The following is a 25,784-nucleotide window of genomic DNA, read 5'->3' as shown; positions in this document are numbered from 1 at the left end:
CATATAAAAATGATACATTTCCCTCAGAGACTGTGGAGAGAAAAGTGTCGCTGCAGACACTTGGCTGTGTGATGGGCTGAGAACCAGGCCAGGTGGCCAGGAGGAGGACTCGAGAGGGACCCCACCCTGCAGTTGTGGCCAGGGGAGTCTGCTCCCTCAGCTCAGAGACCAGCAACTGGCTCCCAGGGGCGGACTGAGAAGTACCAGGGAGCCTGCATGTAGCACAGTGAGTCCACCTCCTCACTGACACGCGTGGCCTGCTCTTTTGCTTCCTATTTCAAGTGTCAGTAGAAAGGTTCCAAGATGCTATTTCCCAGATTAAGAGTCCATGCCACCCCCGTAGGGAGAAGCTGTCTCACCACGGAGATAAGAGCAGAAATCAACTTTCCAGCAAGACCAGACCTCCTGTAGATCACTACTGCAATTCTCATTCCCAGAGCTCTGGATGCACCTCTGCTGTGTAACCCAGCTGAGCCGAAATAACGGTGATCACTGTATTAGATCATGCATAATATCGAAGTCCCTGACGCATCTAAAATTTCCCTAGATTGCAACACAGGTCCCCTTTACCCCCTTTTCTTCCTTTTGTTGCTTAAAAATGTTTGTCAGATGATCAAATAGAAAAATGAAGACACAGATCCACAAATTCTTATTCACTGACTGGAAATTCTTTTCAGAAAGTTTTTATTTTACTTGAAAAAAATCTATATATGCATAGAATACAATTATATATGTTTATGAGATTTGCAAGGTTTTTATATATTTCTAGATCATGTAGTGATTATATCAAGGTATAGAAATACTTACATAAAGAAGATAAGGTGACTGCAATTAGCTGGCACTTAATGTTTGGGTATATGTGTATATTCTTTTCACTTTAAAGGTAATGAGTTAATTCACCTGACTGTAAAAATAGAACCTATATAACAAAATTCCCCCTAAGTCTGCCACAAAACTGCTCATTTCACACATGACCGCTCAGGATTATGGTCTATATTTGTGCGATGCTCGCAAACAAAGGATGTGGCCTAGTCAGTGAATCTTTAATTGAAGTAATCACACACTGGCATTTCATATTAGCATACAATCTGTGAAAATCTGCCCTTGCTGGCCTGACAAATATTTTCCACAATATTTTACTAAACAGTTTACATTAGCCTTAACCTCAGAATTCAGTGGCTTAGGAATAGTTCCTGTCCTGTCTGAGGAATTAGTCGATGATGCACTGTGGAATTATCCTACTGTTGAAGAAAGTGGAGGAATGATGTCTTGAGGTTTATAAACACAAACTAAAAAATTCAGAATTTTTATTGAAATTCATTGATTAAATTTAAGGAGTCTATGAATTGTCCATAATAAATATGACACAGTTTAACATTTAGGTGTAAACATTATGATTAAGAAAGTCGCTCATATTTTATTGAGTAATATATGAACTACACACCATTTAAAATTTTTACAAATATCAAAGGACTAGCTCCAGAAACATGTGAAACCCTTGAGGCGATTGTGAAGGTAACCAGGGAGACACTCGCCTATGAGGCGAGCCTCTGTTGGCCTTGCAGCCCGGGTAGCCTCGAAATTGTATGAGTGTGCGTGTGCTCAGCATGTGACTAGGAGCAGGGTCATGCTTGGGTAGCACACAGGTTTCAAATGCAATTGGAACACCAGCCTTCCACTCATGGCCAATAAAACCTAATACATGTGCGGCCCAGTCTTTGCAGAGACAGGGCTGTAAAATCTCAAGATTTGGGGACTATGCTGTTTTCCTTGCTAACTGTCCTTTGACCTTTCCCTAATGTTGATGCAGTATTTGTCATGACAAAGGTAGGTCAGAGAACTGCTACGTTTCCCCAGTTTGATCTTGTCCTAGGTTACCAGTCTTAAATGATGCTTTCCTCCATCTGGAGTAACTTAGGTTTCTTTTTTTAAAAAATCTCAACTATTGTTTACAAGATGAATTTCCAATATTTGAATAACAAGCTGAAAAGATTGCTTTGGAATTTATTTGAATTTTGTGTATCCCTTAAATGGCCTGGTTTAAAATATAGCCCAGTTTGTATTACCACTAAAATCTCTGGGTAAAATTAAGAATAGAATGAAAATCCTTAGAAGAAGTTTTTTGAAGTCGAGAATAATCTATTACATATTCAGAAAAGCTATGCTTTATTATTTCCTTACAATAGGGAGTGAATTATTATTTAAAGATTGTTATCTGAAATATTTTGTTCATTGTTCCCATTTTGAAACATTTTTAAATAATTGTCAAAATAATACGTTTATTTGCAAAGTATATTGTGTGTGTATATATATATATATATATATATATATATTATGTATGTATATGTTATACAGGAAAATTTTCCTATACTGAATTCTATCAGTAAATAGGATGCAGGTTTTAGTATTGGTCTTCCTCCAAGATTAATAGTAAGCCAATTCTAATGAATTTCTAAAATATAATGGCAATGCTAGAGTATTTTGGGTTTTGAAGAAAGGATTGTAGTTAATAATGTTGAATTACTCAATATAGCCACTAGATGGCAGTATAAGTCTTTGGACTCTAATAGAAAATCTGGTACAACCTAAATAATTTTAACATTATATGAGGGATAATAGCTTTCACTAAATCTAACCAGGAGAAATTTGGGGCAAAATGTCATTGTTATAGTTTCAAGTGTTTCTAAATTGTGCTCCATTTGGTTTGGTATTTTCCTTCTTGAAATTAAACAATAATCTGTAAATAAATTTTAATCGTTGATCACTACCTCATTTTATTTATTCAGTAAAAACAAAAACAATATGTTTTTATTACTGAGTATGATACTCAACTAAAATGTTAGAAAATTTTGAGATAATTTTTAATTTTAAATATAACTTGATCTAATAAAATCATTTTATGTATTTTATATGGTTTTTGGCCTATAAGTCTGACTGTTCATCTGCATAATTATGTATGTATAATTAACTTTATATGGACTTGTAAGATAAATAAATGAACTTGATGCTGGCAAAAGGCCGGTGGAAGGGAAGGGAAAAAAAAAAAACTGAATGAATTATACACATGAACCAATTCCTCATTGCGTACTACAAACATGTACTAATAAGAATTACAGAAATTTAAAAACTTTGTATAAGCTGCATTTCATTAAGTCATGTCCATGAAAATACATTGCTCATTATAAAAATGTTTGACTATGCTTGTTGCAAATACAATTTTAATGTATGCATATTTAGCAATAAAGTGTAGTCATTCAGAGTTTTGATCTCTTATGATGGAGCTCACAGTCTCTGAATCCCAGGAAACACTAAAAGACACAAAAATGAGAATAATTCATAGCACTGCTGATAAAAAAAGTTAGTGTGACAGAATCGCTGATCGATCTTTGGATGCTACAAAGTAGATGCACTGCAATGGGAAGACCTTAACACAGAGTGTGGGTATCAGGCCCAAGAAGCCCACTGAGGTGCTGAGGCAGAGTTTGCGGGTCGTGGACAGTCTTTCCGCCCAGGACTCACGAGGAAGCTGGGTCTGGGGCAGCACCGTGTGCAGGCTCGGGATTGGGATGCCCGGGGTGGGGGGCCGAGGGGAGGCAGCCGGGCACCCAGAGCAGCAGCTGCCACATTCACAGCAGAGGAAACCCAGCTCCCGTGCTCCGGCTGTATTTAAAGTATTTTGAGAATACTACGGTGTTTATAAAATAAAAACGTTTTTTGTAAAAGTGAGGAGAAGTGTCAGAGTTTACATAGAAAATTTGGAACTGTAGAACTATGTTCCAAGCCAATGAATGTTGTGTGTTGTGTTGTGTGTGTGTGTGTGTCTGTGTGTGTGTGTGTGTGAGAGAGAGAGAGAGACAGAGAGAGGATGCTAAAGGGACCTGAGCTCCCTTAAAAAGACCAATACAATTAAGCAAAAGAAGTAAATGCTTCATAGAATATTCTTCATGGCAACTGCTGTGTTTTAACCATAGCTTTACTTCTTGAGCTACACAATTGAATTTTCCCTTTTAAAAAACTTTCAGACCTCAATCTAAGAGAGTAACTGCTTATTCCTATCATATTCGACCTAAGAAAAAACTTTTGCTCCATGACTTTATGACATAACAGAAGTACCGCCAGGAGATTGCCAAAAGTTTAATAGGAGTAACTTCTATTCACATCTCTCTGTATGTCAGCCATTGTCCCAAAATGCTCTCAACATTCATTTCCAAATACTGATCTTTACGTAATCCGATGATGTAGGTGCTCCTAATCCTACAAGCAGCCTCCAGTGAAGAGCTACTCCATGCAGACTGAGTTGTGATCTAGATATATCAGTTTCTCTGTCCAAGTGCATGCTATTTAGGGTAGACAAGGTAACGCCCCTCCCCAAAGACATCTACATCCTAATCCCCAGAATCTGTGACTGTGTCATATCATATGGTAAAGAAGCATTAAGTTTGCTAATTAACTGACTTTAAAATAGGGAGATCAGCCTGGATTATTTATATGGGCCCAGTGTAATCGAAAGGCTAAAAGAAAGAGGTGGAAGGGACAGAGAAATGGTAGTGGAAGTACTCAGTCCAACTTTTGCCTTTGAACAGAGATGGGGCCACGAGCCATGGGAGGTAGCAGGCTGCGGAAGATGGAACCCCTCTGTGGATTCTCTCCTCGCTTCCAGAAAGAGCATTCCTGCTGACTCTTGAGTTGCAGCCTCCCTGGAGCTTACTAGTACATCAGCTCTGAGACTGAGCGGTGCTCACAGAAGTCTGTATATTTGGTGCACAAGACTCAGTGGACAACTAAATTGTACTGAAACACCCTTACTCATGCTAGACAATAAACCTCTGGTCAAACTTGTCAAATAACTGGTCAAATATTTCAAAACCTCAGTGAATTTTCAGGAAAGCAATAAAAGACTGATAGGGGAAAGTGGGAAGTGGGTGTTGGGAGAATATACTGAGTTAGGGTAGCATACTGAAAAGAATTAGATAAATACAGATAAAATGTTGTGAAGATGTAATTCCCCTTTATCACCCATGAACATTTGTCAGCAAGAAAACCAAGCATTCAGGCATTCGTTTTGCAAAATAAGGATATTCCTGATCTTGAATAAATGCAATAAAGATGACTCAGCATTTTAAGGCATCTCTTGTGTATTCAAGTGTCGAATAACTCAGGTAAATAAAAACTTTCTTTGTATTGAACTTTGTATCTATCACATTAGAGATTCTGAGACAAGTATCATTATTAAAATAATATGGGAGAGGGCCGGGGATTTAGCTCAGTGGTTCTGGCGCCTGCCTTGCAAGCGCAAGGTCCCAAGTTTGATCCCCGGTACCAAAAAAATAATAATATGGGAGAACAAAAGGATCCGGAAGCCGCCGCGGCCTGGGGCAGCTGTCCCGGGACCCGCGAGCAGCACCCACCTCGGTTCAGCCCACGTGTGAAAAGCACCAGGAAGCTTTTGATTTTAAGCCACAGCCAATATAATTCTGAATTGGCAGCATAATTTTCAGTGACCTCTGCCTGGAACCGGGACCTACTCATTTCTGTGACTAAGGGCTAATGACTCTTCTTGCTTTTCACCTGAGCTGAATTAAGCACCCTGTGCACTTTAATTTCCTGTCTGTGCCATCCGGCCAGCTGAAGGCAGGGCTTTGAAATCTCAGATACAAGGACATCCAGCCAAAGTCTCATTCTTGCCTTAACAATGTTCCAGAGGCTGAATAAAATGTTTGTGGGTGAAGTCAATATTGCATCTGACCAAGAACCAGAATTTAGTGAAAAAGAAGATGATGAATGGATTCTGGTTGACTTCATAGACACTTGCACTGGTTTCTCAGCTGAGGAAGAGGAAGAGGAAGAAGACGACAATGACATCAGTCAAGAGTCATCTACAGAGCATCCTTCAGTCTTCTCCCGTTTACCTGCAACTTTGGAGTGCTTGGCTGATACTAGTGATTCCTGCTTCCTCCAGTTTGAGTCCTGTCCAATGGAGGAGACCTGGTTTATCGCTCCTCCCCCATGTTTCACTGCAGGTGGATTAACCACTATCAAGGTGGAAAGGAGTCCTATGGAAAACCTTCTCATCCAACACCCCAGCACGTCTATCTATGCTGTGCACAACTCCTGCCCTGGTCTCAGTTAGCCCAGCTGTGGCACCAATGAATTCCACAACCCAAGCAGTCCCAGGGCCAGGAAAAGCTGCTTGTAAGAATCTCAGGCACAGAAATAGAAACCCAAAGTGAAATGGGGCAATTATTCACTGCTATGTTGCAGCTCTTGCTGCTCATGCTTTTCTGGAACAGCCCAAGAGCCTTTGCCCTTCGCAGTGGATAAAAGAACACAGTGAAAGACAGCCTCTGAGCAGAAATAGCCTTCTTCGTCAAAATCCTACCAGAGATTGCCACTCTCAGCAAGTCAAGCACAACAGCTGGGTGGTCCACCAGCCCTGCCCATGGCAGTACAATTACTAAGAACTTCCAAGTTTTGCTGGTTGGTTTTTCTTGGTTTGTGCATATGTGTGTGGATGTGTGTGTGTGTGTGTGTGTGTGTGTATACAATGAAAATGCTGTCTCTTTACAGCCAGTTGATGGCTAATCATGTAGCTTATCAGTGTGTTTAGACACTGTCTTAAAAACCAGATTTCTATGCTGTGTACCACCTAATGCCTTGCTCCTAACATTTACTTTTTTATAAGTTTTTTCAGAATATTTTTGGAAACATATCATACAGCTACAGTGTTTGGTGTTTGGGGATGTCTTTATTAAAGTGTAGATGAGTTAGCATTTTGAAGACATTTCTTCTCCCTGAGCATGGGAACAGGCATCTTTCAATTTCATTTCATTTTGTATTACTTGATCGACCTTTTGAGTAAGCAAAATTTATTCTCAGGGTCATCCATACACTTTATTGATCAGTACTTGCTAATCTTTTCTGTATATAATGAATACATTTTTACACACAAACATGAGCATTAACATGTGATAGTTGCCATGGGTATAATGGAATTATGGCTGGACTTTCTTCTGAAAGAAAACTTGATGTATTTGTCTGTGTGAGCTTTTTTCCAAATAAGTCATTCAGTTCATTGTGGAATTCAGGTACATTAATCTTTAGTGAACAGTGCATTCAGTAATTCTGATGTGACTATGTGACGTGGTACAAATATTGTAGGTGTCACAGACAAAAGCACTTGTCTTATGTGCACAGAGAAGAGATTAGACCTTTGAAATTATATTTGGAAAAATTAATGTCTACAAGTGACCTGTTCGTCCAGTATTTATTCTTTCCTGCCAGCTCTGTCCACTCCCCTCACTGTCAGTCATAAATTGAAAAATGCTTGACCAAGCACTTGCGTGACTGCATATATATATCTGCCCACAGGAGGAGAACAGTGAAAAATCCTGACAGAAGCCTGTCCTACAAAGCAAGGGTGAAGGGGGATTTCTCGAGGTGTCTTTTCATAGCACCCAAGTGAAGAGTGACAGGTTGGCTTCCTTGAGTCCTCGTGTTTTGTTCTAACTTCCGGCAGAATCTTTAACCACTTGGGCCTCTGTTTCCTCCACAGCAGGGGAGTCCTAACACTTACCTCCCTCACAGAGTTGCTGTGAGGACTGTGTCCTGATGGGGAGTGGACTGTCCAGACCGAACCTTGTGTGAGCTTCCAAGGGCCTTTCTACTGAAGCTAGAGATGGGTGCATGGCCGCGTTTCTGCCACAACTGTTCTTCACAGTGTTGGTGCTAATGAGGCCAGGGTGCAGGGTCTGACTCACATGTAGGCCAGTTAACGACAGAAAAATTGATTTCCTTACCTTTAGCCAGTGGCTAGGTTTTCCTGCAGTTGTGATGGGTTTTGCTGAGCCATGCAGACTCTCCCCAGCTTCCTCTAAATTATGTAAACACATTTACAGTTCAGAGCACATTGTAGTGATGGGACAGTAGCATTGCCTTTAAAATCCAGCAGCTTACTTTTCCATTTCCTCTGCAACCCTACATGAGCACACATCTCTGAAGTGTTTTCAAGGAAAAAAGCAGCCGCTAGTGCCGTGAAGTATTATATTTTTCAGTAGCTCTGAAACAGCTTGATTCAGGGAGTCCTGGCACTCAGGAAAAGTTGTGCTATTTTCTGCCCGGGCCCTTTAGGGTGGGAAGGGGTCAAGCATAGTTAGATGGTGGTGTAGATTGTTCTTCCACTGACTGTGACGACATGCCAGGCTGTCTCTTTATAAGGGTCTAGATCCCCCTTTCTTTCCTTATCCCCATTTGTACCAACTTCCTTTTTATTTATTTATTTTCTAATTAGGGGCCAAGTCTGTAAAGTCTTGTCAAATTGAGTTAGAAGTTATTTGTTGCTATTTGTGTTTAGCAGAGTTGGGAGATGAGGTAGAGTTTTCATGAAGGTGTGGATGTTTTACACCACATCTGTTCAGGGCCACATGATGCTAACTTGAAAACAGACCTTCAGAACCTAAGCCTCTGCTTACATGGGGTGTCTCTGTCTTACACTGCATGCAAGTTGTTTGCACCTCACAAGCTACAGAAGTTCAGCCATGGGAATTAGTTTGGCACATGAACACGTTCTTATATAAAACTGCAATGGTCTTTTAACTGCTCCCTCACCCTGCTTTCTTGATCCCTTAAATACATTTATATTTCTCTCAGTTATTAACTTTTTGTTTGCCTTCTCTGGGCCTACTTTTTATGCTTTATACCTGGAAAACAAAAATGTCAGTCACCAGGATTTTTTTCAGGGTTAGGATTGCACCACCTTTGCTAACATGCGGTGGTTTCTGTGTGGGTATCTAAGGTCTCGCCTTAAAATTGGCAAATGTAAGAAAATGGTTACATAATTCAGTTGAAGTTCTTGGTCTTTAGACATCTATTAGGTATCTACTGTGTGTAAGACACAAGAGCAGTAATCCGGCAGGGTGATGTTGACCTGTGAAGTATTCTTTGAAACGTGGCCAAAATGCATTTTGTGAGTTGATTATTATTTTTGCTGTTGTAACTATTAGTGGTTTACAGTGTGTGTTAGTGCATATTACATAAAAGCCCCATAGTGAGAAATGAGACCCTCTGAATTGAGTAGTGCTGGCCATTTCTAAACTGGAAACCTAGAATGTTAACCTAGAAAAAATCTGGAATGCGCAGTGTGCACAAGCAGTGCCTCATGAATGAGTTTGAGCTTTTACAAAGAAAGGCACTATGTTCCTCAAAGTTTGTGTTTTTGTTGATAAAACATTAAATAATGTATATCCTGTGTATTACTTTTTATTCCTCAGCTAATTGAGTTATGCTCTGCACTGTAAGTTGAAGGTTAGCCATCCATTATGCGTCTTCTGAGGCAGTGGGTTTATATGGTTGGGTGGGTGAGGAGTTTTTTGTCAAAGATACAAAGTGATTGGATTTTTACTTCCCATTGCAGAGAGCTTTCTTTTAATATTAATTTCTTGTATATTTTTTCCAATTTCCATGTAAACTGTTCCTGTTTACATACCTTCCCAGTCTTATGAGTTCTTGGACTCTAGCAACAAGATAGTTTATTTAAAACCCAAGGGCTTGGGCTGGGGATTTAGCTCAGTGGTTTCACTGCCTGCTGCGCAAGTGCAAGGACCCAAGTTCAATCCCCAGTACCCCCTGCCCCCCCCAAAAAAAACCCAAGGGCTTTTCGGCATTGCCCTTTGCTTCTCAAACCTGTATATTACACTGGTTTGGTAATCATTGTCTTTGTTGAAATATTAATTTCTGTGCTATTTCTCCTCCTCAAGAAAATACACTGTCTTTATATATTCTTAAGAAAAAAAGAATAAAAAAGGGTATCTTCCTTACCTTCATTTTCTGAGTCAGAAACAAAAATACGAAAGACTCCAACTAGAAGATAGATATTCACATTTAAATAGGTTAGTGGGAAATTTTTCCAAGTATTTTTGTTTTAGAATCAGTTAAATGACTGCTCCTTGCACAGGGAGATACTAGTATATATTGGTAATGTTACCTTGCAGTTATCTTTTTATTTTATGAGGCCCACAAATACTGGTTAAATTTTTAAAGAGTTGGGCCTCTCATGGATGGTTTCACTACCATCAGTCACACTGATATATTATAAATGGCATCCTTATCTACTCATTTTAATGCTTAAAATTTTATATAAAACACTTTATTTAGAAAACCTACATAATAGCAATGGTATCACCCTTGCCATGTACCAATTTCACTTAAAATTTGACACCAATTAAAGTGGTTTAGATGAAGAAAGAGCGGTACTGGAAAGCAAACAGATAAGGGTGTCTTTTCTCATTTGCAATGATATCCTTTATGAAGGAGGAGAAGTTACAATTCAGAAGGAGCCAATTTAAATAGATGTTTTGTATATCTTTGTGAATTTTTTCTTGGTGAATTTTTATTTTGACATTTAAATTTTTTTAATAATTGCTAAATGCCCAGTTTTGTTCTGCATTTGCCTGAAGATTTAGTATTGTTCTCTAGATGGACTTGTATACAAATCAAACCAGTACTTGGGGAAGTTTGAGGTATGTGTTTTCAGGCTTGGAGTGTATGAGTGGTTTTGTCTGGTTTTGGGTTGTATTCTCCCCCAGAAGTCGGGGACTTTAATTAATAACTGTGTTATTTTTTAAGTGGCTTTATGTTTTTCCTCAAGTAAAATTGTGAACACATTTGGTTTGCTAGGGCAGGGCATGAGTTACGGAGACTGAAGAGTATTGTAGATTGTACTATGTGCCTTCTTGATGTGTTTCTGGAGACACATTTTAACATCAACTTGAAAAACTCAAAAGGGACATTTGGTTACAATTATATACTCTACATCAATCTATGAATAAATGGCAGCTTGTTTTCTTGAGCCACTGTCTAAATTTTTTCTGTTTTTATAGAAATTTTTTATACGGACTGATTCATAGATGGTCAGTTTTATACAGAGTGAACAATACAGCACTTTGCCAAAAACAAGTGTAGCAAGTGTAGCATTGCTTAAACATTGTGTATTGACACCAGTTCTTTGTAATTGGATTCACTGGTGCATTCTGCACTGCCTGAAGTTATGGTTTTTACTCTGTCAGTAAATAAAATGTCTTTTAATTTAAAAAAATAATATGGGAGCTGGAGATTTAGCTCAGTGGCACCATGCCTGCCTTGCAAGCACAAGGTCCTGAGTTCAATCCCCAATACCAAAAAAAAAAAAAATTACAGAGCTGCTGTATAGATATTTGGCAATGAGCAAGAAGTTACATTAATGAATGCGTGACCCCACCCCCCGCCCAGTATCCTGCAAGAATCCGCAGGTTAGGGTTGTATGGATTAGCACCATGGACAGTACCCAAAGGGCCAGATAAAGATTAATCATGTTACATGTCCCACAAATTCCCTATTACTTACAATAAAAGAATGACAACTTCTGAATAGAACTTGTGCTTTATGTGATTATTTAGTTGATGCTCAGTGGGAAAGAAAACTAAAGTATCTTAGACCCAGAGTCATGCATTTTATATGAAACACTTTTACATGATGATCTTGCCAGTGGCAGCATTTTAAACTATTTCTCTTGTGTACAGCACATTGTCAAAATCATCCTGCTGTGAGAACAATGAAAAGATGGGGACTAGGAGGAAGAGTCTGCCATTGGAATTGAGCTTCCTGTTCATATATCTACATTTTAAATGCCTGCCGGTGCCTTTGTGTGGAGATAGAACTAAAGCAAGATTAGCAGGTCAGAAACCTGACCTACTTTCTTCAACTTTCTGCCTAACAGTGCATGGTAAAGCTTTTAAAAAGTAAATCTCAGTAGTTTACAAAACTCAAAAATTGTGGAAACAGGCAAAGAAGATATGCTGCAGCCTCAGCTGTCCCTAGAAAACAAACAATAAGTGAATAAGAGACAACTCTTTTCTAGGATACTGGGAAGATTTGCAAAAGTCTTTTCTGGAAAATGTAACATTCAATCTCCTGTTTAAATGAAGAATGGTTTTTATAGAGAACTGTAACTAGTGGTTGTGTTTTTCTTCCATTTAGACTTCAAGATTTAGAACCTCATTGATGCATACCTTTAACAAAATTTACCAAATGACAACTACAGGACACTGGCTATGTATTAATTCATCACATGGTCTTTGCCTTCATGAATTTTTACGGAGGATGATAATGCAGTTATGGTCTATCTGACAAGTGGTGAGGAACGTGTATTGTCAGAATCCCCAGAACACCAGGAAATCATCACAATAATACTACTTAAGTTCAGTTTTGAAGGATGACTTGTAATTTCCCCAGCACTTTAAAGTAAGGAGAGAGAACATGCTGCAACGCAGGAACAAAAGTTTGATTTGGCGTGATGATACAGGATGTACCCAGAAAAAGGGGAGGAGAGGCTGTGTACATGTATATGGGAAAGATGGTTGAGTTTTGTGATAAAGCAGCAGTGGTTATGAGAGATACCCCCAGAGTAGCTTAGGAAACACAAGTTGGTTTCTCAGTCACATATGGTGCAAAATGCACACTCCTCATTGCGACGTGTGTAGACTCTGCTAGACCTGACCTGCAGAGATCCCAGGAGACAGATGCTTCCTCCTTAACCTGGAGCTTCTGAGGGAGTCCCAGCAGGATCAGTGGACGGCCAGGAGCTCAGCATGGAAATGATGGCACCTGCCCACATGTGACTGGTGCACACTAGGTCATGTGGCCACCTCTGGTTGCAAGGATGGCTTGGCAGTATACTCTCACCATCTGCCTAGGGAAAGGAAAATGACACCTGTAACAGTATAGTCCAGCAGGCTACTCCAGTGAGCCAGGTGAGTTCTCCCTACTGGGGAGTCTCCCTATCAGATCTGAAACTTATGAGGTCACAGGGGACAGTGGAAGGGACCTACTAACCCAGGGTGACACTTAGGAAGGGCTCAGGTCCCAGAAGCTGGTGGTACATCGAAAGCCATGAGAGAATAGAGGTAAAGATGCAGAATGTATCTCTGTGATGTGGATGCCACTGGATTTGGTGAGTGGCTGGATGCAGAGCTGAGGTACAGAGGAGGAAAGGAGCTGTGGGAGCAATGCACTGAGAGGATTTTGAGGGTGATACTATTAACTGAGGTCAAGAACATGATGGGAAAAGCAGGAGCACACAGGACAACAGAGAGGCCTGGTTCTGTCACAGGCAAGACAGTCGGTTCTGAAGTACATCTGAGCGGAAATGCCCGGGGAGAGAATGAAGACACAGGCCAGAGTCTTCAGCCAGTGCTGAGATACGTTTTTTCTGGTGTGTGTGGTGGGGGGAGGAGTCAACACACACAGAGGAGGTGCCGCAGAGCAGAATAAGGGGCATCTTGTAGATCTCACACCTCCTACACCTGGGAAAGATGGAAATTGGGACTTTTCTTGTTGGAAACAAAAATACTTTCCCCCCTGGGGTCATACAAACCACACGATACACTGCACCATCCCCAGGGGGTTGTGCTAGCCTCTCCTAGCATGTGAGAAAGTCACACCTGTCTCGTTTTACTACTTCTGGTCCCTTCTATAAGCTTTTCCTTCCATGGTATATCATTTTCTGCTATGCCTTCTCAGAAGCTGAAACAGTGCCCCCTGCAGGGATAGCAAACTCACACACCTGGCATTGTAATTCTCTCTCAGAGAATCCTAGTAATGATGGTGTTTATCAAGTGGTTGCTTCCTCCATGGGTGCCACATTTAAAAATACCATAGAAATTAAAATTAGAATCAGAGTCACAAATGTCTAAGACAAGCATATATTTTAAGATAGGAAGAACAGCAGATCTAAAAGATTTTTCCATACTGACCTATAATGTACCTTTGCTTTACCTTTAATTTCTGTGAGTGTGCAGTTAATAAAGAAACAACAAAGCCAATTTTACCTCCTTTTTCAATTTTGTTATTACAGTGACCACTATTAAGGGATTTTTCTTTCTCAGTAGGTTTTCTTCAGTTTTAAAATGGTATTATTTTATTCTAGGAGATAAAACATTGAAATGAACTAATTTAATTTTGAGGTGTGGTTCAAATTTATTATTTAACCACTTTTAAAATTCATTTACAGAGTTGCTGATTTTATGCGTCTATTCAGTAAGTTTCTGCTAAAAGTAAGGGACTTTCTCCCAGGAACTTGACAGGAGGAACGTGGAAGAGCCCCTTACTCTCAAATTATGTAACAAGACTGACTGGGGAGTAAAAATATGAAGCTTGAAGGCACAGATTGGTCCCTGAACAGAGTGAGACGAGACTGAAGCCAAGGAATGAGGAGGCTGGTGAGCAGCAGTGTGAGGAGAGGACTCATCAGCTGGTTCATTTATTCAAGACCCAGGGGACGCAGGACACAGGGAAGCCGACAGACTGGCCTCTCTGAGCTGGACACTGTGCAAAGTGCAGCCCCTGCTGCCTCCAGGCACAGGGTCATGTCATCAAGTATGCAAATTGTACCAATTACCTTCTTATTCTGGTTACATAATCTTCCAGAAACTGTTTGATTACAATTTAGCTCCTGTGGCTTTTGCCACAGGGCACGAATGCCCTGGACAGAAGAGGCCAGTCATCATCTTCTATCTTCTTAGCAGATGCAGTCATCAGGGAAAGTTAATCAGTTATGCAATTTGGCTATATCTATTCATGTGAATAGGTTGGGATGAATCTCCTAGAATCCTCTCTTCAGAGATGACAATAATCAAACTAAGGCTGCTAAAATAGTGGAACCAAACCAAAAGCCAAGAAAGAGATGATCCTTTGATGTCTCATGGAAGAAAGCCAACAAAGAGAGATTTTCTTTTATACACCCTCATCTTAAGGTTATTTATGTATCAACGCTGGCAGGTGAAGGAAATTTAGTGTAGGAACAGTGACAATTTGCAAGTATACCTTTTATTTCAGCATTGTAATAGCTAATGCTTATGGAGCCTGAGCAAAATTAAACTGTTCAGCTCGGTGAATAGAAGTTGCAGGTTTTATGGACTTGAACACTTTTAAAGGTGGTCACTTGGCCAGGCAGGACACTGTGCATGGCCCTCAGTCAGCCCTCTTCACTCACACAGTGGGTAGAGTGTGACGTCAGTGTCTCCTCCTACAGACAGCTGTATAACTTGCTCCCACTGCTGCCAAACCCTGACCACATGTAGACCATTCTCTAAATACAACTCAACACTGTCTTATTCATATTAAAATAAAGGACTCCATTTAAAACCTTATCTTAACCAGAATGAAGATACATGCATTTTATCTGTTCTCCTCTGTTGCACTGTCTTTATTCGCTCCTGAAAAATAATGGGGAAAGGTTCTAGTAAAGACATAGTTTGGGCACCATGTAGAACTGTTTTGATCAGTAATCCTTATTACAGAATGTACTGTAATAAAAGGAAATGAGTCTTAAGCAAAAATGTCATGGAAGTAAAATCAGTTATTCCAAGGAGGACTGAAAATGGAAACGGGAACGTGATGGGTCTGCTCTCCTCATCCTGAGCACTAGCTCTTCCCAAGACAGTGGCATGAAGCTCTGAGCACTGCCACTCAGAGCTGTTATATGCAGCAGCCAGCCCTCAAACATTCTACGCACACACAACTACGTGTTTTCTTTGTACCTCTCAGGGATTCCCAGACTGGGGAAAGTGATATATTTTGTGGGTGGTGAGTATTAGTGGCTCAGTGCTGTCTTTGAATAGCCACAGAGATACTCCATAGGAAGCAGAAAACTTGATATATCTTTTAGAAGCACTGAATTTGTAATTTCTCTTATTTTGAGATCAGTAAGAGCATAAAATTGCATTTTGTGAAGGTTAAAACATGTCTTAAGGATTTATACAATTCTACTTTCTTAACATAATGATTTGTTTTTATAACCCTTTTGTGACAGCATCATTTATTGACTTTGAAAAGGATTATTAGCATACAAATATTGAGGGAAAAATAGATACACATTTGAGAAATGGATGCAACAGAGTAATGAAAACAATGGAAACTACAGCTCTGTATGCCATTAATTGTGACAGCGGCAGAAGACCTCTCATCAAGATTTCTCAACAGCTTATCCTCTAGGAGGCTTTCACTTACATCTATGTGCTTTTGGTATCACCTGTGGTCAACTTTTTTCCAAATAATAATTATAAAATTATCAGTTTTTAGTCTTTTAACCTATTCACCTTTATTCTGATTTTAAATATATACTGTCTTATTTTTATGGGAAAAATTAAAAGATATTTGAAAATCAAATATTTTTTACCATTATTTTACTTTCAGGAATAATACTTGTACATGCAATAGCCCAATAAAACTTGTTGTTATTTGCTTTATATACCCATGTATCATTCAACTGAGACACAAACGGCATTCTGCAGGTCACAGAGCCTCAGTATTATAACTGCGGCTGATCTTATTGCTTCCAGATGGAATGTTTTTTGTTTTTGTTTTGTTTTTTGGTATGTGTATTACCAAGTGAGCCATTACTGGAATCCAGAATGAGCACTGGGCTGTTTTGATATGAGTATATAAACTCATTTTTCTTTCAAAGTATATCTAAACAAATAATCAGTAGCTACATACATTTTATGGAATATTTATTTTTCCAGGCAGGCATGCACTAGCAGTTATACACGTCTATCTCTATGTATGTATGTACATATGCATGTATGTGTCTGTCTGTCTGTCTATCTAATGCTCTCGCATTTAATTCCAGCTCGAGTTGTACAAGGGAGATCTGCTCCCCACAGTACGGAGCGAAGTGAGGCTTCTGGAGAGGACACCATTTGCCCAAGTGTGTGTCGGTCAGGCATGCGCGCAACTCCCTCTGATTCCTGTGTGACTCCAGATCTGGTGCTTGAGGGAGGCTGCATCTCACTGCACAGCTTCTAGCACTGTGGCAGACACATCACACATCGCACAAGCACAGGTAGGACGTGTTGGAGGAGGCCCTTTTTGTATGCTTCAGATAATACCTGTTACTTTATAGTGACAGCTAATGTATCTGATAGATGTACACCGAATCTCCACAACTCTTTCCATTATTGGGAATATTTTTCAAAGAGCTCAGTGAATTATTGTAATAGCCAGATACTTGCAAAACGGGGTAAAATATAGATACATGGGGATTAGGAAGTTACTCAAATTTCCCCAAATTAAGCAATTGCTTTCTTACAAACAACAATTCACAGCACACTAAAAATATAAAAGAAATGCTTTCAATTTTTAAAATGAAGAGAGTTTTAGAGAAACAGAGCATGCATTTAGAATGCTCTCCACACTGAAAAGTGCTCAAGTCCGATTTTGACCGGATTATAGACTTGCTTGGGGAGGAAGAAAGGAGGAGCCCATGGTGAGGGGAAGCTAACCAGTGGGCAAGGGAAAGTGGGGATGGGTCTATGCTCAAACTCTTGTTCCCGTTCAGAGCTGCGCCCAGAGTCTGGGCCTGGCCCGGCCGCTCTGTGCCCGCTGATCTCTAGGTGGAGACAATGATCAACGAGCCGTGGACCGCTCGTGACAACGGAGAAAGGATTCTGTCACAGGGCTGCGGAGCGGTGATTAGAGCCACGTCTGAGTTGTGCTGTCGGCCCAGTTAGACTCACGGCCCCGTGGTGAGGATTGATGTCTTTCTGGGTACGGAGGACAGAAAACACCCCAGCGTTTAATAAAAACAGGAGGAGAAATGTGGTGGGAAAAAACAGGCCCTCAAATCCCAGATTACAAACTCGGAACAAAGCTCCACGCCTTTTATTGCTTTCCATTACCGGTGTTGGTGTGAACTTCAAGGAGAGTTGTATTTAGAATACATTTTCTGTGATACTCATTCTGGGATAAATGTTCACACAAAGCAAATAAAATTATTCACAGTAGAATTCCTAGTGGCTAATAAAATCAGCCACTCTCATCTGCGATATTAATCAGTGGTTGCTCCACTATGCCTGAACAAACACGCACCTGACGGTGGATTAACTGCACCTACAGACAGCTTTTGAATATTAGTGTATCAGCAAACCATATGGCAAATTAGACTTCTCTCTGGTAATTTACCGGAAGGAAGCCAAAGTAATTAGAAATCACTCTCAATAACTGCAATTGCTCCCAGCAACTCAGTCCTGGAATGAGATGGTTTCCAGAAATGTCTGTTTTGCAGGTATACACAAATGACGGGCTACAAACTGGATGCTTGTATTACACATTGTCATATAAAATGGGCTTACAGACTGAATGCTAAGCTGGGCCCCTATTTGCCATCTGCTTTCTGTATTGATTGAACTTTGAAGAGTTTTGTTTGCTTATTTACCTTTCTGCCTGGAAACCTGCCCTGAACATGAGGGGAGCTGAATGCAGCCCCTGTGCATTTCCTCATCAGGGGCATCAAACTGGGGCCAGAAATCAAAGACTGCTCTCTCTCTCTCTCTCTCTCTCTCTCTCTCTCTCTCTCTCTCTCTCCTGTGATCTGCCCTATTGTAGTTATTATCATGGAAAATAGAAATCATTATTTTAAGCTACTGATAGCGTAAACACGAGGGTGCAGTCGGTCTGTACCTCTTCCATTCTCTGTGCTTGCTGGACCCCAGACCACTGTTGGGCCTTGGGCCCTGGAGCCTACTTTTCCAACCAGCTTCAAGTGCTGCTCCTGCTGCTGGCCGAGGACCACGCTTTGAGCAACACAGCTGCAGATACTCTGCACTTCACTAAGCAAATCAGTGCTCACAAAGATAGGACTTTTTTTTACCCAATATCTTTTACAACAGAAGCAGTAATATTCTGTTTCTTATGTCTTTTCCTTAAACTTCATTGAAAACAAGAGTGCCTCCTCTAATTAAGGCTCTACAGGCAGAAATTACAGAAATCTATTGGCCTCTACACAGGGTAAAATACAGAAAACAGACACATGTGGCTCTTACTGCCATGAAGCACATTGAGTTTAGCTAAAGAGACAGCCTAAATCTGTATACATTTGCATGCATTTCTCTGGGAAGAGGATATGGAACACTAAAGAGGCAAGGAACCAAACCTAGCAAGTCTTCTCTGAGAAAATGACATTTAGCTACCCTCTGAAATAGAAGGAGGGATTACTGAGTAGGATGATGGGGAGAGGCTCGAGTGACTGGAAACGGAATCCTTTTAGTTAAGGATGAAATGAGGAAGCCGGTGTGTGGGAGGCACAGAGACCAGGCTAGAAAGGAAACGAGAAACTATGTCTTGCAAGGTCTTGGCGATGTGTTACAGATTTAACAAAGCTAAAAGTCAGGGAGAGATGTTTAGGGGTATAAACTACTTATGTGGAAGTAGTTTCTATATGCTGAATTGATTCAAACAGTAATGGATAAGAAAGTTAGAAGGTTACCGAAATGTTCCGGGGCAAAGTTTGTCAGGGCTTAGGAGAGGTAGTGCAGATGGAGATAGAAAAGAAACGATAAACGACAGACACAAGTGTGTGTGTGTGTTTTGGAAGATTTGTGGTGAGGTTTTCCGACTGAGCTGATATGGGAAGTGAGAGACAGGTAGAAATCTGTGGCAGGAACAACTCTGGTGTGTAGGGGTAGCATTCGCTGTGAGGGAAACACTGAAGGAATAATGAGTTTTAAGAATGAGATACTGAAGTGATTTCGAGAACTTTTTATTGTGGGAGCTTGTTGAATTCCCATCCGAGTCTGGTCCCGGCCATTTTCCCGGCTGGGCACGTGTCTGGTTGGTACCCGAGACTTACTGCATTTTGGTCAGGCACCACAAGGTGTGTGGGCGTGTTGATGAGTGTGATGAAGAAGTGAGACCTTTGTCGTGCTTGTGCATGTTTCCCAGAAACAAGTTATGCAGCCCGATGTGGGGCACATTTGACGCACCAGGGCTGAGCAGGTGGTTTTCTTTGTGGGGAACAGTGGACTCAGCAGGATAAGCGCACTGGGGAGTCAACACTGACATAATTTCAAAGTGAATTGGGCTGCCTGAGCTGGCCCTAGATGTCTGGTCCCTGCTCGTCGGGTGATTAAGGCAGGGTAATAGAAACTCGGAGTGTACAAAGCAAGGTGTGCTGGGGGGTGGGGGTCTGCTCACATTTGGTTGGTTTGTATACTCTGAAGTGAGTTGTTTATTATCTTCAGGAATTGCCTAACCTGGGGAGGGACCATCCTTCTGTGGTTAGAAAGGTCCCATGTGTCCAAGCCCCAGGATGCCAGAAATAATTAGCATCAGCATATCTAATGGTAAGTTAGGCATATGTGTTTGAAGAACATAAAGGTCAGGGTGAAAGACACACATTTAGAAACTATAAGCAAATAACTCTCACTCAATGGCTGGAGGTGGTTAATATCGTGTATGGAAGAAGGTAGAATGGGAACAGGAATGCCTATGACTAAGTTCTTCTATAATCAAACATTTAAAATGTGGGGGAGAGAAGCAGAAATCCTCCGAAGTTACTGAAAATGACTTGTTAAAGGCATAGGAGAGAGCCAGGAGTTTCTGGCATTGTGGAAATTGAGGAAAGAAAGGAAGAAGGCTAGCACAGTCAGTGGTGTTGTGTATTGATCAGTGGTGATACAACACATTCACCGTCACTCTTAATTTATTAACTAACTCAACTTTTCTTTATTTAAAAAATATTTGATTGCTTTGTTCTCCTGACAACTGAAATGACCGACACAATGGACAGACACTCTTCCCCAGTGCACATTTACAGCTATGGATTTTATTGGAAGTTTTAAACAATTGTGACATTAATCATAATAAATACCAGCATTTAGAGTCCAAATTTTATTTCCAATATACAATGAAAATTAGACTGAAGTGTTTTTTATTTCTGAGTCCTTAACAATGCCATATTATATTAATTGTTCTGTTTTCAGCTGCAAGAGGTATGATCAAATGCTAGCACTTTATTTGTGGTGTTAGGATTGAACTCAGGGACTTACACACGCTGGGCAAGCCCTCTACCCTGGGGCCACATCCCCAGCCTCCATTAGAACTTGAGAAAGTGTGAATGATCATTTATTCATTCACTCAACAGTCACTCTTTGTTTATATGACAGAATCATAGTTATAGAAATCACATAGTTATACAAGCACATTTTTATTGAGTTGATTCATAAAATGTGAGAAGTTATATAACTTTTTATGTAATGCTTAGAGTCACTAAAAACTTTTTTCAAGAGTTACTTGTAGAATCCAATAATAGGTTATTACTTGTAGAATCCAATAATAAGTTATCCCTTTCTCTTTGAAGGTATTTTTATCTAATGTTTTGATACCATCCGTAGTTGGAAATTTAATATTTTTATTCGTTAAGTTTAGTGGTTCATTTTAGGTATATAATATGATGACAGTCATCATTGGGAATTTGTACCTGTACATGATATATCTTGGTTCTTATTTTTTTCCCCCATTCCCTGCCCTCCCTTCAACCCCTCCACCTATCCCTATTTACAAAGATTTTGTTTCCCTTTTTTGATTTTCTCATATTTTTTCCTTTCCCTTCTTTTCTTTCCTCTACCCCTCCCACTTCCCCTTCCCTTTGGACCTTTTCTTCCTATTTCACATTATCTATTATACATTTTCATCCCCATTTACACTTGCAGTTTCTCACACCAGAGAAACTACTCGTTATTTACATGTGTGCCCTATTGGTTTCACTTGAGTATGGCCTCAATGTGCATCCATTTAGCTATAAATGCCTCTAGTTTCTCATTCTTTATGGCTGAGTAGTACTCCATTTTATATTTTGAAATCCCCACATCTTGTTTATCCAGTCACCAGCTGATGGACATTTGAACTGTTTCCAAACCTTAGCTATTACAAACAGTGCCATTATAAACATGGGTGCACATATATCGCTGTGGTATGATCCTTTTAATTCTTTGGAGAAGATACCCAGCAGAGGAATATCTGGGTCAAATGAAACCTCTAATCCTAGTTGTTTGCAGTATCTCCATACTGATTTCCACAGTGGTTGCAAAAGTCTACGCTCTCACCAAGAATGGAGCAGTGTTCCTCTTTTCCCACCACCAAGCCAGCATTTGTTATTGGTTGATTTCTTTATAGCAGCCATTCTTTCTGGAGTGAGGTAGAATCTCAGCATTGCTTTCATTTGGATCTCTGCAATGACCAGTGATGTTGAGCATTTTTTCATGTCTATTTGCTGTTTCTACTTCTTTGTCTGAGAAATGTCTGTTCATTTCAGATGCCCATTTTTGAATTGGGTCTTTAAATTTGGGAGGTCTGATTATTTTTGAGTTCTTTATAGATTCTGGATAGTAGATCTTTGTTTGAAGAACAGCTGGTAAAGAAAAATTTAAATTTATATCACTTCAAAAACTATTTATCTCAAACTTGGCTCTGGGGGGTTACCCAATCCAATCTCTCCTCCCCGGGGTATGTCCTGGAATACTTTGTCATCCCTTCCTGTCATTTTTATTTTCCCTGTCATCTTCATGCACATTAACAGCCCTCTGATAGCCTGATTTCAGTTCCTTTGCCTCATTCAATGATTTGGTGTGCTATAATTTATTGGAGTCCCCTACCCGGGGACAGCAACTAACTTCACTACTCCAGATGTGGTCTAACCAGTGTAGAATACAACTAGCAGCTTCCTTCTTATGGACACAATGCAAAGATTATTGCTCTGCTCCACAGCCACATTATGTGATGACGTGCTAAGTTTACACCTCTGGAAGGACGGCTACCAAGAAGTGTTATATAATTGTTTTGATTTATATTTGATTTCTGGGAAAGGATCTAAAACACTTGCGTGGGTTCTGTTAAACTTTATTCAGTTTTATCTTAATCACTTTTATTTCTCAGTCCTACCCATGTTCGGAGTAACTGATCTCATATATGTGACTCACCTGTTGGCTTCCCTGCCATTTAAACTTGACATTCATATTATTAGATTCTCATACAAGTTATTGATGAATGAGTTTTTCAGTAATGCACTAGTTAAAGAGCCCTTTAGGACCAGGTTTCATGGTGATGTTAATGAACAACCAACCACCTCTCTACTTCATGTTTCCTCTTTCACCCAAAGTGCAAACCAATGCGCCACAATCTGACTCAGCCAATGAATGTCCATCATGCTGCTCAATGGGCTAATAGTGCAATAAATGTGTGGTTGAAGCAAAACATCCACATTTTACTGTCTGGTCACTTTTTCGATAACCCTACAAAGTGAGTTGTTATTTCTATAAGAAGGAAACTTAGAAACAAAGGGATAGAGAGATTTGAAAAATGACAAATGGTGATGAAACTACCTCTAAAAATCTAATATCTTGATTCTTAATTAAATGTCCCCATTTTCCCATTTTACTTGTGAGTTTGAATGTCCAAGAAAAAATTCTGGTGAAACATAGCAACATCTCTGAAATAATCACAAGGGATATGATTGATTTACTATTTATTCTGTATCAAAATCACCTTTCTGTTTTAGTCAGGGGCATGTATTTAGGCTTTATTGTTTTTTAAATGGGAAAACATCATAAGGATCTTTAGTACACCACTTTACACACTATGAATAGGTCCTGATATTATAGTTATAACGTTGCAGGTTAAGCGTATACTAACAATAAACTAATCCTATTGAATTAGCTGAAAGAAAAGTAACAAAATAACCCACCCCATGGAATGGGGAGTTTATCACAGCTATTATACAATAAATATTTAAACACCATTGTCTGCCTACAACTGAGGAACCTCTACTGCCACAGTGCTGCTCATGTTGCATGAATTCCAAGTGATGTTAATATCTGCTGATGAATGTACTTTGGCCAGCTGGGGCTCCCCAAAACCATCACCACCCTGATGGTCATTTATCAGAGCTGGCGGCTGTGTGCGACTGAGTACATGGAAGCTTCAGAGTGCTCACTCCAGCACACGTGGATGCATTTCTACTGTTTTGCTTATTCTTTTTGGCTTCTCAGGCCACCATCAAAAAACAAATAAAAATAGTTCTCTGCCCTGTCAGGTTTCTTATCCTCAAGAAAAGAAAATGATTAAAAGAAAGATTTCAAGTTTGACCCCATACCAAGCACATTAGTGAATTAGAGAGATCCTTCTTCAGAAAATAGAAAACACAAAAAGCTGGATGTAGCTCAATCTAAAAGCCTTACACTATCATGAAATCAACCAATAACAAATGCTGGCAGGGCTGTGGGGAAAGAGGAACCCTGCTCCACTGCTGGTGGGAGTGTAGACTGGTGCAACCACTGTGGAAATCAGTATGGAGATACCTCAAAGAACTAGGACTGGAAGTCCCATTTGACCCCTCTATTCCACTGCTGGGGATCTTCCCCAAAGAATTAAAAGAATCATACCACAGCGATATATGTGCACCCATGTTTATAACGGCACAGTTTGTAATAGCTAAAGCTTGGAAGCAGCCCAAATGCCCATCAACTGGAGACTGGATAAAGAAAAGTGTGGGTTTTTTTTTATAGAATGGAGTACTACTCAGCCATAAAAAATGATAAATTAGAGACATTTATAGCACGTTGAGACGATAATCTTAAGTGAATAAATAGGACACACATACATAAATACTGAATAATTTCTCTAGTGTGAGAAACTGAAAGTGTACATAAGGACTGAAATATATAATTGATAATGTGAAATAGGAAGAAAAGGGGCAAAGGGGAAGGGGAAGTGGGAGGGTCAGGGGAAAGGAAAGAAGGGAAAGGAAGGGAAAGGAAAGGAAAGGAGGGGCTGGGGATTTAGCTCAGTGGTTCTGCTGCCTGCTTCACAAGCACAAGGACCCGAGTTTGATCCCTAGTACCAAAATAAAAAAGGGAAAGAAGGGAAAGGAAAAATTATGAGAAATGGAAAAAATGGAAACAAAGTCTTTGTAAATAGGGAAGGGTGGAGGGGGTGAAGGGAGGGCAGGGAATGGGGAAAAAAATAAGAACCAAGATGCATCATGTAAAGGTACAAGTTCCCAATGATAAATGTAAATATATTGTATACCTAAAATGTACAAATAAAAGAAGTTAAAAAAAATCTAAAAGCCCTAAGTTTCACTCCCTAGTACTGCAAAAAAAGTTTCATTTTAATCAGGGATGCTTTGCAATACTTTTATTTTTAGCATATCTTGTAAAATATTTTATATTTACATAATCATAAATTCACAGGAAGTTGTGCAAAAAATGTACATTCCTGTGTACTCTTTACCCAGATTTGAATGAAATAATAAAAAAAGAAGGAAATTGCTGTCACTCCAATCACAGATCTCATTCAGTTTTCATCCAGTTTACCTGCCCAACATCTGTATAACCGTGCACGTCTGCACATGCAGGTCTGTGCCATTTTGTCCAGTGTAGACTGAGGCTCCTAAGATCACAGTTAGGATACAGGACTCTTCTGTACTGTGGGCCCTCATACTGTCCCTGAATACACACAACTTCCCCAGCACAGCCCGGACCATTTCTGCTCTTCTTGCCACCCTTACAGCTTTGTTATTTCATTGTCTATAACTGGAATCCTTCGGCAGGTGACCTGTTTTAGCTGGAGTTTTTTCAGAATATAATTTCCTTGAGAGCCAGCTGAGCTGCTCTGTGTGTCCGTGTACTGTTCCCTTCAGTCATTGCACAGACACGGTGGCATGGCCACAGGGGTGCCACGGGTCTGAGAAGGAAGCCAGGTGTAGGACACCTGAGTTGTTTCCGGTTTGGAGCTATTATGAATAAGTGATATGAATACTCCCATGCCTCCTTTCTGTGTGAACAAAGGTTTTCAGCTGTCTGGGATAAATGCTCAAGAGTGCAATTGCTCAATAGTACATGATCAGTATATTTTGTTTTGTATGCCACTGCCAACCTAGTTAAAGCATAGTTAGATCATTTTATGTCCTTACCATTAAT

The 25,784-nt window shown here is 40.0% G+C and overlaps 1 pseudogene; it reads left to right on the top strand.

Moving 5' to 3' along the window:
* The first annotated feature begins 5,507 nt into the window (after positions 1-5,507).
* On the top strand, positions 5,508-6,196 carry LOC101702601 (tumor protein p53-inducible nuclear protein 1 pseudogene; annotated as a pseudogene).
* The last annotated feature ends 19,588 nt before the right edge of the window (positions 6,197-25,784 follow it).

Source organism: Heterocephalus glaber, unplaced genomic scaffold, assembly GCF_053883595.1.
Source record: "Heterocephalus glaber isolate CG9 unplaced genomic scaffold, H.glaber_assembly_v1.0 deba00000676, whole genome shotgun sequence".
NCBI lineage: Eukaryota > Metazoa > Chordata > Mammalia > Rodentia > Bathyergidae > Heterocephalus > Heterocephalus glaber.
Note: the sequence above shows the minus strand (reverse complement) of the source record. Positions and strands in the feature narration are given on the sequence as shown.